Source organism: Neoarius graeffei, chromosome 14 (genome assembly GCF_027579695.1).
Source record: "Neoarius graeffei isolate fNeoGra1 chromosome 14, fNeoGra1.pri, whole genome shotgun sequence".
NCBI classification, from domain to species: Eukaryota; Metazoa; Chordata; class Actinopteri; order Siluriformes; family Ariidae; genus Neoarius; species Neoarius graeffei.
Window position 1 is genome coordinate 57,771,403 of NC_083582.1, and position 13,244 is coordinate 57,784,646.

Sequence of the window (13,244 nt, forward strand, 5' to 3'; positions counted from 1 at the left end):
TTCTGTCGCATGTCCCAGACCCGGTGAAATGTAACTGAATTGTCTTGGCCAGGCCTAAGGGTCCCCTCTGCATCTCATCATTGCTGAGGAGTGTGCTCCCATCACCCAATCAAGCATCCAGCCAGAGCAGGTCATGATATATTTTTTACCATATTAACATGCCATTGTGTGTTATGCCTGATGTAAAGACTCTCGTCTCTGCGAGCCTACCACACAGATTTAATACTTGTAATTTTTAGGGCATACCTAACAACGTGTTTTCTTTCTCTCTCTCTCTCCCCCCCCCATCTGTCCCTCTGAGTTACATGTTGATCCTGGGATTGAGATGCTGGCCTCTTCTGCCCCTCGGACCTGCTTGATCCATCCTGGTGCCCTGTGTCTGGTCGGAGTTTTATCGCCCCACTCCTGTGAAGGACGGCCCCATGAGGACAGTTGAGGGTTATACCTGTTAAAACTGTTAATATTATAGTCAGGCTGTCTGTTGTTGCCCAAATGAGGATGGGTTCCCTTTTGAGTCTGGTTCCTCTCGAGGTTTCTTCCTCATGTCGTCTGAGGGAGTTTTTCCTTGCCACCGTCGCCACAGGCTTGCTCATTGGGGATAGATTAGGGATAAAATTAGCTCATGTTTTAAGTCGTTCAAATTCTGTAAAGCTGCTTTGCGACAATGTTTGTTAAAAGCGCTGTACAAATAAACTTGATTTGATTTGATTTGATACTGGAAAAATGTTTTGTGGATGGATGAGACCAAAATAGAACTTTTTGGTTTAAATGAGAAGCATTATGTTTGGAGAAAGGAAAACACTGCATTCCAGCATAAGAACCTTATCCCATCTGTGAAACATGGTGGTGGTAATATCATGGTTTGGGCCTGTTTTGCTGCATCTGGGCCAGGACGGCTTGCCATCATTGATGGAACAGTGAATTCTGAATTGTACCAGCGAATTCTAAAGGAAGATGTCAGAACATCTGCACATGAACTGAATCTCAAGAGAAGGTGGGTCATGCAGCAAGATAACGACCCTAAGCACACAAGTCGTTCTACCAAAGAATGGTTAAAGAAGAATGTTTTGGAATGGCCAAGTCAAAGTCCTGACCTTAATCCAATCAAAATGTTGTGGAAGGACCTGAAGCGAGCAGTTCATGTGAGGAAACCCACTAACATCCCAGAGTTGAAGCTGTTCTGTACGGAGGAATGGGCTGAAATTCCTCCAAGCCGGTGTGCTGGACTGATCAACAGTTACCGGAAACGTTTAGTTGCAGTTATTGCTGCACAAGGGGGTCACACCAGATACTGAAAGCAAAGGTTCACATGCTTTTGCCACTCACAGATATGTAATATTGGATCATTTTCCTCAATAAATAAATGACCAAGTATAATATTTTTGTCTCATTTGTTTGACTGGGTTCTCTTTATCTACTTTTAGGACTTGTGTGAAAATCTGTTGATGTTTTCGGTCATATTTATGCAGAATTACAGAAAACTCTAAAGGGTGCACAAACTTTCAAGCACCACTATGTGAATCACTTCCAACATATAATTCCCCCTATTAACTTTGTGCCCCATTTCCTAAATCCATTTTGTGTGGAACGATACTAATAACTGTACATCTGGTGGAGCTAAAAAAGTATTGAATGCCCTCTAGTGGATGTTTGTAATTTAACCTTTCCCAAGAGCCAGAGAAATTGAGAAAACTGAAAGTAACAAGTTACACGTCCAGTACATACATTTATTTATTTCTCCCCCCAGCAGTTGTGTTCTGCATCATAATTCATTTCATGTTAAACCTGCCTTCCGGCAAACATTACCAAATATTTTGGAATGATATTCCTGAGGAAGAAATAAGCACACTTCTTTGAGATTAGTGATGAGGCTTGAGAAGTGCCAATGCTTTATGCATGCAGTTCTCTCAAAGCTAATTTAACACTTGCTCCAAGTTCTCCTTTGTTAGAAACATTATCCTTATAGTTAAAGTAGTACTGTGTGTACCGATCTGTGCCGAGTGTCCTCTGCGAGCCATGTTCTTCGCTCTGACAGCCTCTTTAATGCGGTCCACCTCCTGTTGATAGCGCTTGCGGTCGCGTGCTGCGTTCTCTTTGGCCTCCTTCAGCGCGGACTACAGAGCCTTCACGCGTTCAGCAGTCGCACGCAGACGCTTCTCCAGCTTGGGCAGCTCACAGCGCAGATCTGCATTATCACGAACCAACTACATACACACAGTCACAGAGAAAGAATAACGAACGAAACGGTTCGTCTCGGGCAACCTTTACATTTAAGGAGAAGAGACAGAGGGTGTTTTAAATAAGCTCTTTCACAGATCACTCTACATAGATTCTTCCAGCAAGGCAGCATGAGATACATACAGGTTTATGAATATACATTTGTAATGTGCAGTGTTAAAATATTTTCAAGTTAAATGTGAAATAACATTTTTCTTAAATGATTGAATAGTTGTGATTAATAAACATGGAACATTCTGATATCCATTATTGTGCAGCCCTACTATGAGATGGGTGTGTGCGCTCATGCATGTACCTGTTTATGGACTTTAGTGAGCTGTTCCAGATTGTTCTCCAGGAAGGAGATCTTTTGTTTCTGAGCTGCGCTGCCACCAGTGTCATCAGAGTCCATCTCAGCACTCTGTAAAAGGAGGAGGAATCAAAATTACACAGATTAATACATTAAGCATTTATCCCACTTAAGGCCAATTTATGCTGACAATCCAGTCCTCGCAGACGGCGTCGCAGACGCTCTGCGCGCACCTCCCAAAAATTGTGACCACCGCAGACAGCGTCGCAGACAAGAGGGCTCCGATTGGTCCACTCTACATCCGCTGTACACGCACTTCCGCTTCCTTACTTTCCCAGTTTGGTTTGTTTTCACGACCGCCATTTTTAACACGAGCGAAGATGGAGCAGCACGAAGAGCGGTTGATCGAGGAAGTACGTACATCTATACGATTCCAGTTCTAGTCATTATGAGCACAATTATAAGTAACCGGAGGATAAACACTCCACTAACCACACCCACCAACTACTCCTAGCGACTTCGCGCCCCCTTGCGTTGTGGTGGTGAATAACATCGCGCACACCTATACACACCTATACTCCCCACTCAACGATAAATTACAACTGTCTGCGAAAAGCTACCTGCGAAAGCCTTGTCGCAAAAGCATGCAGAGCCCTTTAGAGCTGGGCGATAAATCGATTAATTTGAATTTACAGTTAAGGACAATGTGTTATGAAAATCGGTTTTCTCTCAGTTTTAACTTCCGCCACCGATGCTCCCCTCTGCACATGTGCAATAACGGATCGGGCACTGACACGATAGCCCTCCTCCCGTGCGCTTGCCATAGACACACACAAACATGGCAGCGATTGGGGGAAAGCCGCAATTTATGCCCAAGAAAGGAGTAAATTTCTCCGTGACCTGGAATTGGTACGGTTTTGCGGAGTCGGACGCAGACCAAACAGGTCCTTGTTGTAAGGCGTGTTTGAAAACGGTCGCTTCCAAAGGAAGCAGCACGACAAATTTAAGGGGTTGGCATAAACAGAAGCATGCAGCGGAGCGGGAGAACTGCTGCTCCCAGCCAAATGAAAACAGCCGCAGCACGAGCACACCATCCACAGTAAAGCAAGCAACCGTCCCGGACACATTTTCGAACTGTGTGCCTTATGATCAGAATGGGGCGCGTTGGAAGGCAATCACAGATGCTATCGCGATGTTTATTGCAAAAGACATGGTGCCCATACATACGGTGGCAAAGTCGGGATTTTTTTTCCTATTTTGTCAGTTTTATCAAAAAGGACGTAATTTTATTTATTTTTTTGAGGGGGCATTTATTATTTTTTTTGAAGTTTGAGGGTGCATTGTGTCAGTTTGAAACGAAGCTATGTTGGAGAAAGCTTTCTAAAAGTTACTGTATGTTCTCACTGTTTACAATGGCATGGTCTGCCATCTCACCTACAAGCTTGCTTGTTTTTTGGCTTCTGGTTGCACTTTAACCCCAAAGGGGAAATTTAAGTGAAAACAAAATAAAGGTAAAACTTTTGAACCATTTCTTTGCATCCGTAGTTTGATTTTCTCTGTGTGTGTGTGTGTGTGTGTGTGTGTGTGTGTGTGTGTGTGTGTGTGCGCGTGTGTGTGTGGGGGGGGGATTAAAATCAACAATTTGATTTTTTGTGAAAAAATTCGAAGATTTTTTTTTTTTAGGCCATATCACCCAGCTCTAATCCCACTAGATATATCTACAGTATATTAATATTGTTAAAAACACACTTTAGAGCGAGTAATGCGCTCCAGTATTAGCGGTTTAGTGTTACTGTAAAAAAGTAGGATATGTACATTCATATGACCCAACACTGATTTCACCAAACACACTTAAAGGGGTACCAAATATAATATATACAGTTGCTGATGTGACAAAAGTAACGTATTCTTAAGTATTCTATCAAATTTATGTACTAGAAAACAACGAAATATCTTGGTAATTGTAAATATAATACTTTATACGCTAAACCGCACAAGAGTCACCATTTTTAAAAGGCCGTGACATCAGCGCTACCCACTGCACTAGCGGAACTCTCCGAAATAGAGAGAAGCGTGTAATCATGGCATCGGGCGCATCAAGTGAAAGCGACAGCTCTGTTGAATCGTACGAAGAGATCGCGCAAGACACACTGCAAGCAGGCTATGGCTTAGAAGGGTACCAGTTTGAACCTAGGAGAGGTGCTCTCGACTCCGGTGATGAAATAAGAGAAGAAAGCTCGGATGACGGCGAGGATGAGACCGATGCTGACCATGGGCAGAGCGTCTGCGTGCAGGTGATACAGCGTGGTGCTCGTGCGGAAAATGTAACGTGGAGTTGCTCACGAGTCCAGCAGAATTTATTTGCTGCAATGAGATAGGCGCCACCCGTGGACTTGCGAAATCGTCGCAAAAGGCAGAAACAGGTATTTCACACATGCTATTCCCAACCTCAATGAGCCAACACAACTGGGCACATACATACGTCATGTGTGTTACGCAGAGAAAATGAACGTGCATTCTGATTGGATAAAATTAATATCATGACGGGCTGTTCAAACTGCGGAAATAGTTTGCTCGAGCTACTTTCAAAACACTATAACTTTCCAACCTTAGAACAAAAAACTTTTCTAAGTCTTGAATAAGGTTCGTTAATATGTGTTTTATTGTTATATTTACTCTATATATTGCCCTCTGTTCCCCTTAAAGTGCACGAGGCTGTCTTTTACATACATCTGTGCAAAATTTGTCGAAAAATCCCTTGCAGGTTCCCAAAGTTACCAAACAAACTATAAATTGGAGGGAGGAAAAAAAAAATAATTCCATTTTCACCTTCTTGACCCGGGTTGCCAAGTCCTGCACAAATAATTTCCGCAGGTTATGGAGAGTCTGCAGCTCTTTAGCCTGAAGAGAATAATGGAAAAAGTAGACTGAGCACACACACACACACACACACACACACACACACCACCCTCATATATAACCTGAAATTCTCACATCAATGAAAAGAAATAACTCACAACTGTCTCCTCCAGGCCCTTGAGGTCTTGTCTGGCCTGCTCCCTTCTGTCCTGCATAACTCTGTTCTCACACACACACAGGCCATGAAAGATTGTACTCAAAACACCATCAATAGCACGGATAAAAATAAATTAGCTTCTACACAAAGGAAGGCAACATTCAAAACCCCAATCAGATGACTGGTGTGTGACGAGCACATACGTAAGCTCATGCAGCTTGCGGCTCTTTTCCTGGTCCATAGATTTGAGCTTCTCATGTTCCACCCGGAGACGCTCCTGTTCCAACATGATCTTCTGGTTCATACTGTATACAAAACACAGACAGAACGCGAGAGGATTAGAATATGACAAGGGTTTGTAATCCATTTTTATTCATCTGTAGGACACTGGGTGTCTTACTCCTGTAGTTCAGTAATGAGTTTCTCCTTAATCTCAAGTTCATCTCTCAGGCTGCTAAGCTGCTTCTGATGAGCCTCCCTGTGGTTCTGGATCTGCTGCTCCACCGCAGCCTAAACACACACATTATACCTCCTTTTATTATTGACATCCAAACACCCATCACTTTCATATAAATAACATCTGGCATCAAAAAGCATCAACAAATGAGATTTAGATGTTGAGCAGCAAGATTTATGTTTGCCTTATAATGTAAACTGAAATTAGCAAAGGATTAGGAGAAAGCATGATTAGCATGCGCTCTGAAAATAACATGGAAAATGGCAGTTAAGCCCAATCACACCTGATTGGAGCACATGTTGCTGCAATTTGGGGGTGGGGTTGTTTCATGGCACAATATACTGTAGTACCAGACACTTGGAGAATCGATGTTCAGGTGCCCTGAAGCTATTCTGGTGCCTCATGGTGGCCCCAAACCATGTTTATTTCTTTAATCTGTCAATCTTCATACAGCTCTTTAGTACAAATACGGAGGTGATTATAGGAAATAGCATGTGCTGAATGGTCAAGAGATTCTGACCATTTCTCGAGCATCACCTCAACAAAAGGGCAGCCAATCTTTTCGTCACCGTAAGTGACGAATCATGAAAGAAATGGCTGTTTCTAAAAAGCACTAAAGATGCTATGAGGTTCGGTTTAAAAACTATTCAAAAATAACGTGGAATTGTGATTTATTTTATCCATTTCAAAACTAAGTATTTTACGTGACTCACATACAGAAATGACCAGGCCTGTGAGCATTACATATGCATGCTGCTTTAGAAGATTGAAATTATTCTTTAAAAAAAAAAAAAAAATACGATTTTATTTATTTAAAAAAAAAAAAAATCACCTGTGTATTTATACTCGAACACTTATCCACCCCAGACTCAGCGAATACCGATATTCACTTCACCTTCAGCGAATAATTGTTAAATATGTACAGTTACTTTGCAAATATTACTTCTAAAATACATCTATGATTATTCTAATATCCATCAGCAGAATTCTTAGTCATGAAACTAAATGTTGGCACACTAGAAATTCAAACGTACACTTATTGTATATGTATTCTCCGAAAATAATTTCTGTATTTTCTCTCAATTTTCCAAGAGATGCTCCGAGTCTAATTCCTTTCTTGGCTTCCTGTCTTTAAATCACATTTCCGTAGCTCCACTGATTGATGAAAGCTTTTAAAAAGTGTGTTGTGAATGCACACAACCCTGACTCAGCCTGTCTGGCAGTGGGTTTATCTAACTAACCTGCTTTCCACAGGCACAGGACTTTTCTAATTCATCACAAAATTCAATATTAGGTTACTTTGCGCTCTCATCCTGGAAGCGTGCCCAGTACAGTGTGGTAGGAAATATTTACTTCAAATAAAGTGGTAGGACAAATTAACAAAAACAGGGAAAAACTATAACACTTGAAGGAAAATGGTCTGCAACCCAAATTGAGTGGCTTTAAATTCTAATAAGCAGATGATATTTTGATGTTCATCATTTACCCCTCCCTTCCCTGAGAGTCCAGGACTATGCGTATCCTGCCTGAATATACTGTCTTATGGTGACGTAAACCCAACTTTACATATGAAAGCAGAAGTTGTTCTCTAGACAGGCAGGCAGACAGAGGATTTTACATGAAGCAATCGAAGAACAAGCTAAACAGTGACAAAATCATTGCTGTGGATCAATAAAAATTCATCTAAAACATTAAACAAATTTTAAAACCGTAATACTGGTACAATTCTTAAATCTGCCAAAAAGGGCATTTGAAAATAGGAAGGCACTTTGGCAGACAGACAGTCAATTCCCCACTGAACAGAAGCTCAGAGAAGTGTCTCCGGGCAGGAAGATTAATGAGACTATGACAACTGAATGTGACGTTCATGACCTGCATTAAATTATTTCAGCTCCGCCCCGTTTGTCCCAAATCGGCTCAGGTTGTACCAGGGGGAGATGGATGACCAAATACAGCATACAGTGGTGCTTGAAAGTTTATGAACCCTTTAGAATTTTCTATATTTCTGCATAAACATGACCCAAAACATCAGATTTTCACACAAGTCCTAAAAGTAGATAAAGAGAACCCAGCTAAACAAATGAGACAAAAATATTATACTTGGTCATTTATTTATTCAGGAAAATGATCCAATATTACATATCTGTGAGTGGCAAAAGTATGTGAACCTCTAGGATTAGCAGTTAATTTGAAGGTGAAATTAGAGTCAGGTGTTTTCAATCAATGGGATGACAATCAGGTGTGAGTGGGCACCCTGTTTTATTTAAAGAACAGGGATCTATCAAAGTCTGATCTTCACAACACATGTTTGTGGAAGTGTATCAAGGCACGACCAAAGGAGATTTCTGAGGACCTCACAAAAAGGGTTGTTGATGCTCATCAGACTGGAAAAGGTTACAAAACCATCTCTAAAGAGTTTGGACTCCACCAATCCAGTCAGACAGATTGTGTACAAATGGAGGAAATTCAAGACCATTATTACCCTCCCCAGGAGTGGTCAACCAACAAGGATCACTCCAAGAGCAAGGCGGGTAATAGTTGGCGAGGTCACAAAGGACCCCAGGGTAACTTCTAAGCAACTGAAGGCCTCTCTCACATTGGCTAATGTTCATGAGTCCACCATCAGGAGAACACTGAACAACAATGGGGTGCATGGCAGGGTTGCAAGGAGAAAGCCACTGCTCTCCAAAAAGAACATTGCTGCTCGTCTGCAGTTTGCTAAAGATCATGTGGACAAGCCAAAAGGCTACTGGAAAAATGTTTTGTGGTCGGATGAGACCAAAATAGAACTTTTTGGTTTAAATGAGAAGCGTTATGTTTGGAGAAAGGAAAACACTGCATTCCAGCATAAGAACCTTATCCCATTGTGGTGGTAGTATCATGGTTTGGGCCTATTTTGCTGTATCTGGGCCAGGACGGCTTGCCATCATTGATGGAACAACTAATTCTGAATTATACCAGCAAATTCTAAAGGAAAGTGTCAGGACATCTGTCCATGAACTGAATCTCAAGAGAAGGTAGGTCATGCAGCAAGACAACGAGCCTAAGCACACAAGTCATTCTACCAAAGAATGGTTAAAGAAGAATAAAAGTTAATGTTTTGGAATGGCCAAGTCAAAGTCCCGACCTTAATCCAATCGAAATGTCATGGAAGGACCTGAAGCGAGCAGTTCACGTGAGGAAACCCACCAACATCCCAGAGTTGAAGCTGTTCTGTACGGAGGAATGGGCTCCTCCAAGCCGGTGTGCAGGACTGATCAACATTTAGTTGCAGTTCTTGCTGCACAAGGGGGTCACACCAGATACTGAAAGCAAAGGTTCACATACTTTTGCCACTCACAGATATGTAATATTGGACCATTTTCCTCAATAAATGACCAAGTATAATATTTTTGTCTCATTTGTTTAACTGGGTTTTCTTTATCTACTTTTAGGACTTGTGTGAAAATCTGATGATCTTTTAGGTCATATTGATGCAGAAATACAAAAAACTCTAAAGGGTTCACAAACTTTCAAGCACCACTGTATCAATCACTTCCAACATATAACAAAAAAAACCCCTAATTCCTCTGATTAAAATGGTTTATTAGAAGTCTGAACATGTCCAACTACAAACTTGGAATCTTTCAACATTTTGGTTGATTACATAACCAAAACTAATTTTTCTTTCCCCAAAATGATATCCATGAGTTTTAACTTTTTTTCCAAATCGTTAAAACTCCAGGAACTCAGTTTTGCCTTATTAACGATTGTGTCTTCACCTGTTGTATCAAAAGTCTATGTTCCAACCTTGCAGGACATAATAAATCAGTATGGGTGCAGGTAATATCGGAGTTCCTCACTGGATGTCCAACCTCACAAAAAGGACCACCCCATCCTTTCTTTTCTCTTCATTACCCACTTTTCCCCCCAATGACGTTTAAGAGTTATCGCCAGCAGATGAAGCAAAGCCCTGTCCTGCTCAGTTTTGACAGGCTTGTTATAAAATTTGCAAAAATTCATGGCCAAATCTTCAGGAGTCAGCTTGTCTGCATGGCATAGCTGTGAGTTACGAGCTGCAGCGTGTGTACAGGCTACTGCTGGAAACAGTCCGCCACCAGAATGGCAAATTTTCTTCTTTTTTTTCCCTTTTATGGTTGTGTTTAATCTACGCTTTCTACCACCTGGCGAGAGCATCACCTGCTTGTCAGAGCCATCGAAATTATTCATTTTGTATATGAAATTCAAGTCCAAAAACCCATGGTGAAATTCCTAAAGCGTGGGTGCCGCCAAGTTGGATATCGATTAGCACGCTGATTGGTCGAGAGGTGCTATCGTGGTTTGCGGAAAAACGGGAATGGCGCTTATCGCGATATGAAACGAAACTATGATTAGGAGTGTTAAATACATGGGGATTTATCGCGATTTGGTAAAAAAGAAAGACGGAATAACAAATGGGGATCGGATCTTGATATGTTGGCACTGCTAAGTCATGTTTTTCAAATCTCGAACTTATCGCATTTTGGAAAAGAGCTTTTCATATGTACTATGCGCCCCATTTGGTCGTGTAAATTTGCTTAACTAGATCATAGTCTGGTGAAAAAGCACCATTCTATTACAGGGCTGGTTTACAGTTTCATACCTTGACCTCATTGGCTGACTGAATTTCATTCTCTTTCTCCATAGCATGAACTTTCTCTGTAAAAGATCACATGCAACAAGTATTCAGAAAAGAAGAATAAACATGGGGCAGAGGCAGATTTCCACCAAGACAATTTTCAGAGACTTGCATATAAAGCTATAAAGGGTATCTAGAAGTAAAATGCAAAACTTACCAAAATAAATCTGCGTAAAAAAAAACTAGAAATGTAATGGAAAACTTTCAGACTGGGCCGTAGCGTGCATACCCTGTGCGCTGATTTTGACAAGTTCCTCATTGAGCGAGTCGACATTTTCCTCCAGCTGCCTCTTTTTCTGTTCCACATTCTGAAGGTACTCTGTTAGAGACTTAATTTTAGCCTCATACTGCAGAGACAGAGAAAATGAAAACATTTTTCACATTGCGTTGAGATAGCCAAGCCACAAAACTGGTGGGAGTTTCCCAGTTGCATGGAAACTAAATCTAACAAGTGTCAAGGTTTTCACGCAGTCCTACTGGCCCTCACGTCAGTTACCTGAGAGATGCGGAGCTGGCACGCAGCCAGCTCCTTCTCGTTCTCGTCCATCTTCTTGTTGCTGTCGGCCTGAGCTGCCTCCAGCTGCTTGCTGCGCTTCACCAGGGTCTTGACCTCTGACTTCATCTTACTGATATAAAGCCTGGCTACAGTAAACTCCTCATCAATCATCCCGCTGCCCTCATGCTGCTGAGAGACACAGAGGGAGAAAGGGATAAGAAAAGGTGTCACATTAAAAAGCAGATACACAAAGAGGAAGCGAACACGAAATGTAGAAGTCAAAAAGCAAGTGCTACCACTGTGCATTTTTTTTTGGGGGGGGGGGGGGGGGGGGGATACAAAGTCATGCAAAGGTCCATCTCAGTTCTCTCAACACCAGCATTCTGCACATGTCTTGAAGGACAGCCACTATGACTTACCTTGATGTCATTGCTACCCACAGCAATGCCGATCTCCGCCAGGTCCTTCAGCAGTGATGACATCATCTCAGTCACCCTCTTCTTCTGGTGGTTGGTCATTTCCTTTAGCTTCTGCAGCTCAGAATCTAATGAGGCTAAAACACTCTGGAAAAACAATAATGAACAGCAATAAGGAGAAACTCAAAACAAAATTACTGGCTGTGCAATCAGCTCCAATAACACACAAAAAAAACTGTTATAGATTGATTGATAAAATATTGTCCGTCATGCGCTGGAACTGTTCCATTTACTCTACGTTTTTTAAAAACCCTGCTTAGAACTCCAAGTACAACACCGTATCGTTTGCTTTCTTCTTCATAACAGCCCCCCCGCTTAACTGTGTACCGTGGTTGAACCTTCATACACCTGGAAATAAAACGAAATTAATGCCTGCACACCGATTTCTGGTTCAGCTCTTCACTGAGGGTCTCAAACTCCTTGGTTTTATCCTCCACCTCCTGGCTCTTCTGGTCGTAATTAACGGCAAGTTCCTCCAGCGCCTGCAGCACCTCCTTCACCTCCTCTTTAGAGGCTTCGTTCTCCATCTGCAGACGCATCAGCTCTGCCTGAAGGTTATCGTGGTCTCACCGTGAAGAAGCCAGAAGCTACAGAGAACATACAGTTCATTAGCACAATGGTCTGTTAATTAACAGAGACAGACACCATCCTACAGATTGTCACAGCTTTTCTTAAAGTGAACAGAAGAGTTTGAAATAACACATTATAAAACAAAAACCTGCACAGACTCACCTCTTCCTGGTCCAACATCTGCTGCTTGAGCTTCTCAGCCAGCTGAGACTGCTGATTTATCTTATCATCCTCCAACAAGGACAGGAAGAACAGTAGAAACCAGGAAAAGAGGGGTGGTAAAAAAAAAAATTACACCGAGGCAATATGAGAGAAAAAACACACAAATTGGGCAGAAGTTAAAAAAAAAACGCTCCTAAGTATTTACCTTATCATCGAGCTGCTTGTAAAGTTTGGCCAGCTCAGCCTCACACTTCTCTCTTTCGGTGTCCGTCAGACGCACTCCAGGGATGTTGGGAGTGGAAGCTATCTTGTCGTTATTCACGGTGTTATCCAGAGCCAATACCTCAGCATTGGCTTTCTCTTTATCATACTGCTCATCAATCGGCACAGTCTCGCCTAAAAGCAACCACACAAACCTTAGAGCCACACCAAAGCTTTTTTTATATTGTGTTCTGCCAAAAAGCTTCAACATAACTGGGGTGTGTGTGTGTAGCATCTTACCATTCCTCCAGCGGTTGAGCTCATTTTCCAACCAGGTTATAGTGTTGCGGAGTGTCTTGTTCTTTTCTTTCTCCTTCTCATATTTTTTCTTCCACTGTTCTGGCGTCAGTTCCACATTCACAGTCACTGTGTTCTTAATGGTCTTTGCCCTGAAGCCAGCAAACACACACAAACATACTGCAAGTCACCTAAACTTTTTAAGAGCAAAAACTGTCTCAATAAAGCAGGGATGGTCAATTTTTATGCAGCATTTCAGAACCAGGCACTTGAAACACACTGTTGCAAAACAGATCAAAAATATGAAACGACTGCCTGCATTTTGGTTCCAGTTTTCTTAAACAGAAGCTATTGTGACTTCTGGAGAGGATTTTCTGTTGTAGCC

The 13,244-nt window shown here is 41.9% G+C and overlaps 1 protein-coding gene and 1 pseudogene across 1 annotated transcript in view; both read right to left on the reverse strand.

Moving 5' to 3' along the window:
• Positions 1–13,244, reverse strand: part of LOC132898481 (guanylate-binding protein 1-like) — a 230,198-nt gene that overhangs the window by 169,228 nt on the left and 47,726 nt on the right. The gene's annotated exons all lie outside the window — the stretch shown is intronic.
• Positions 1–13,244, reverse strand: part of LOC132898635 (kinesin-1 heavy chain-like) — a 31,320-nt pseudogene that overhangs the window by 8,765 nt on the left and 9,311 nt on the right.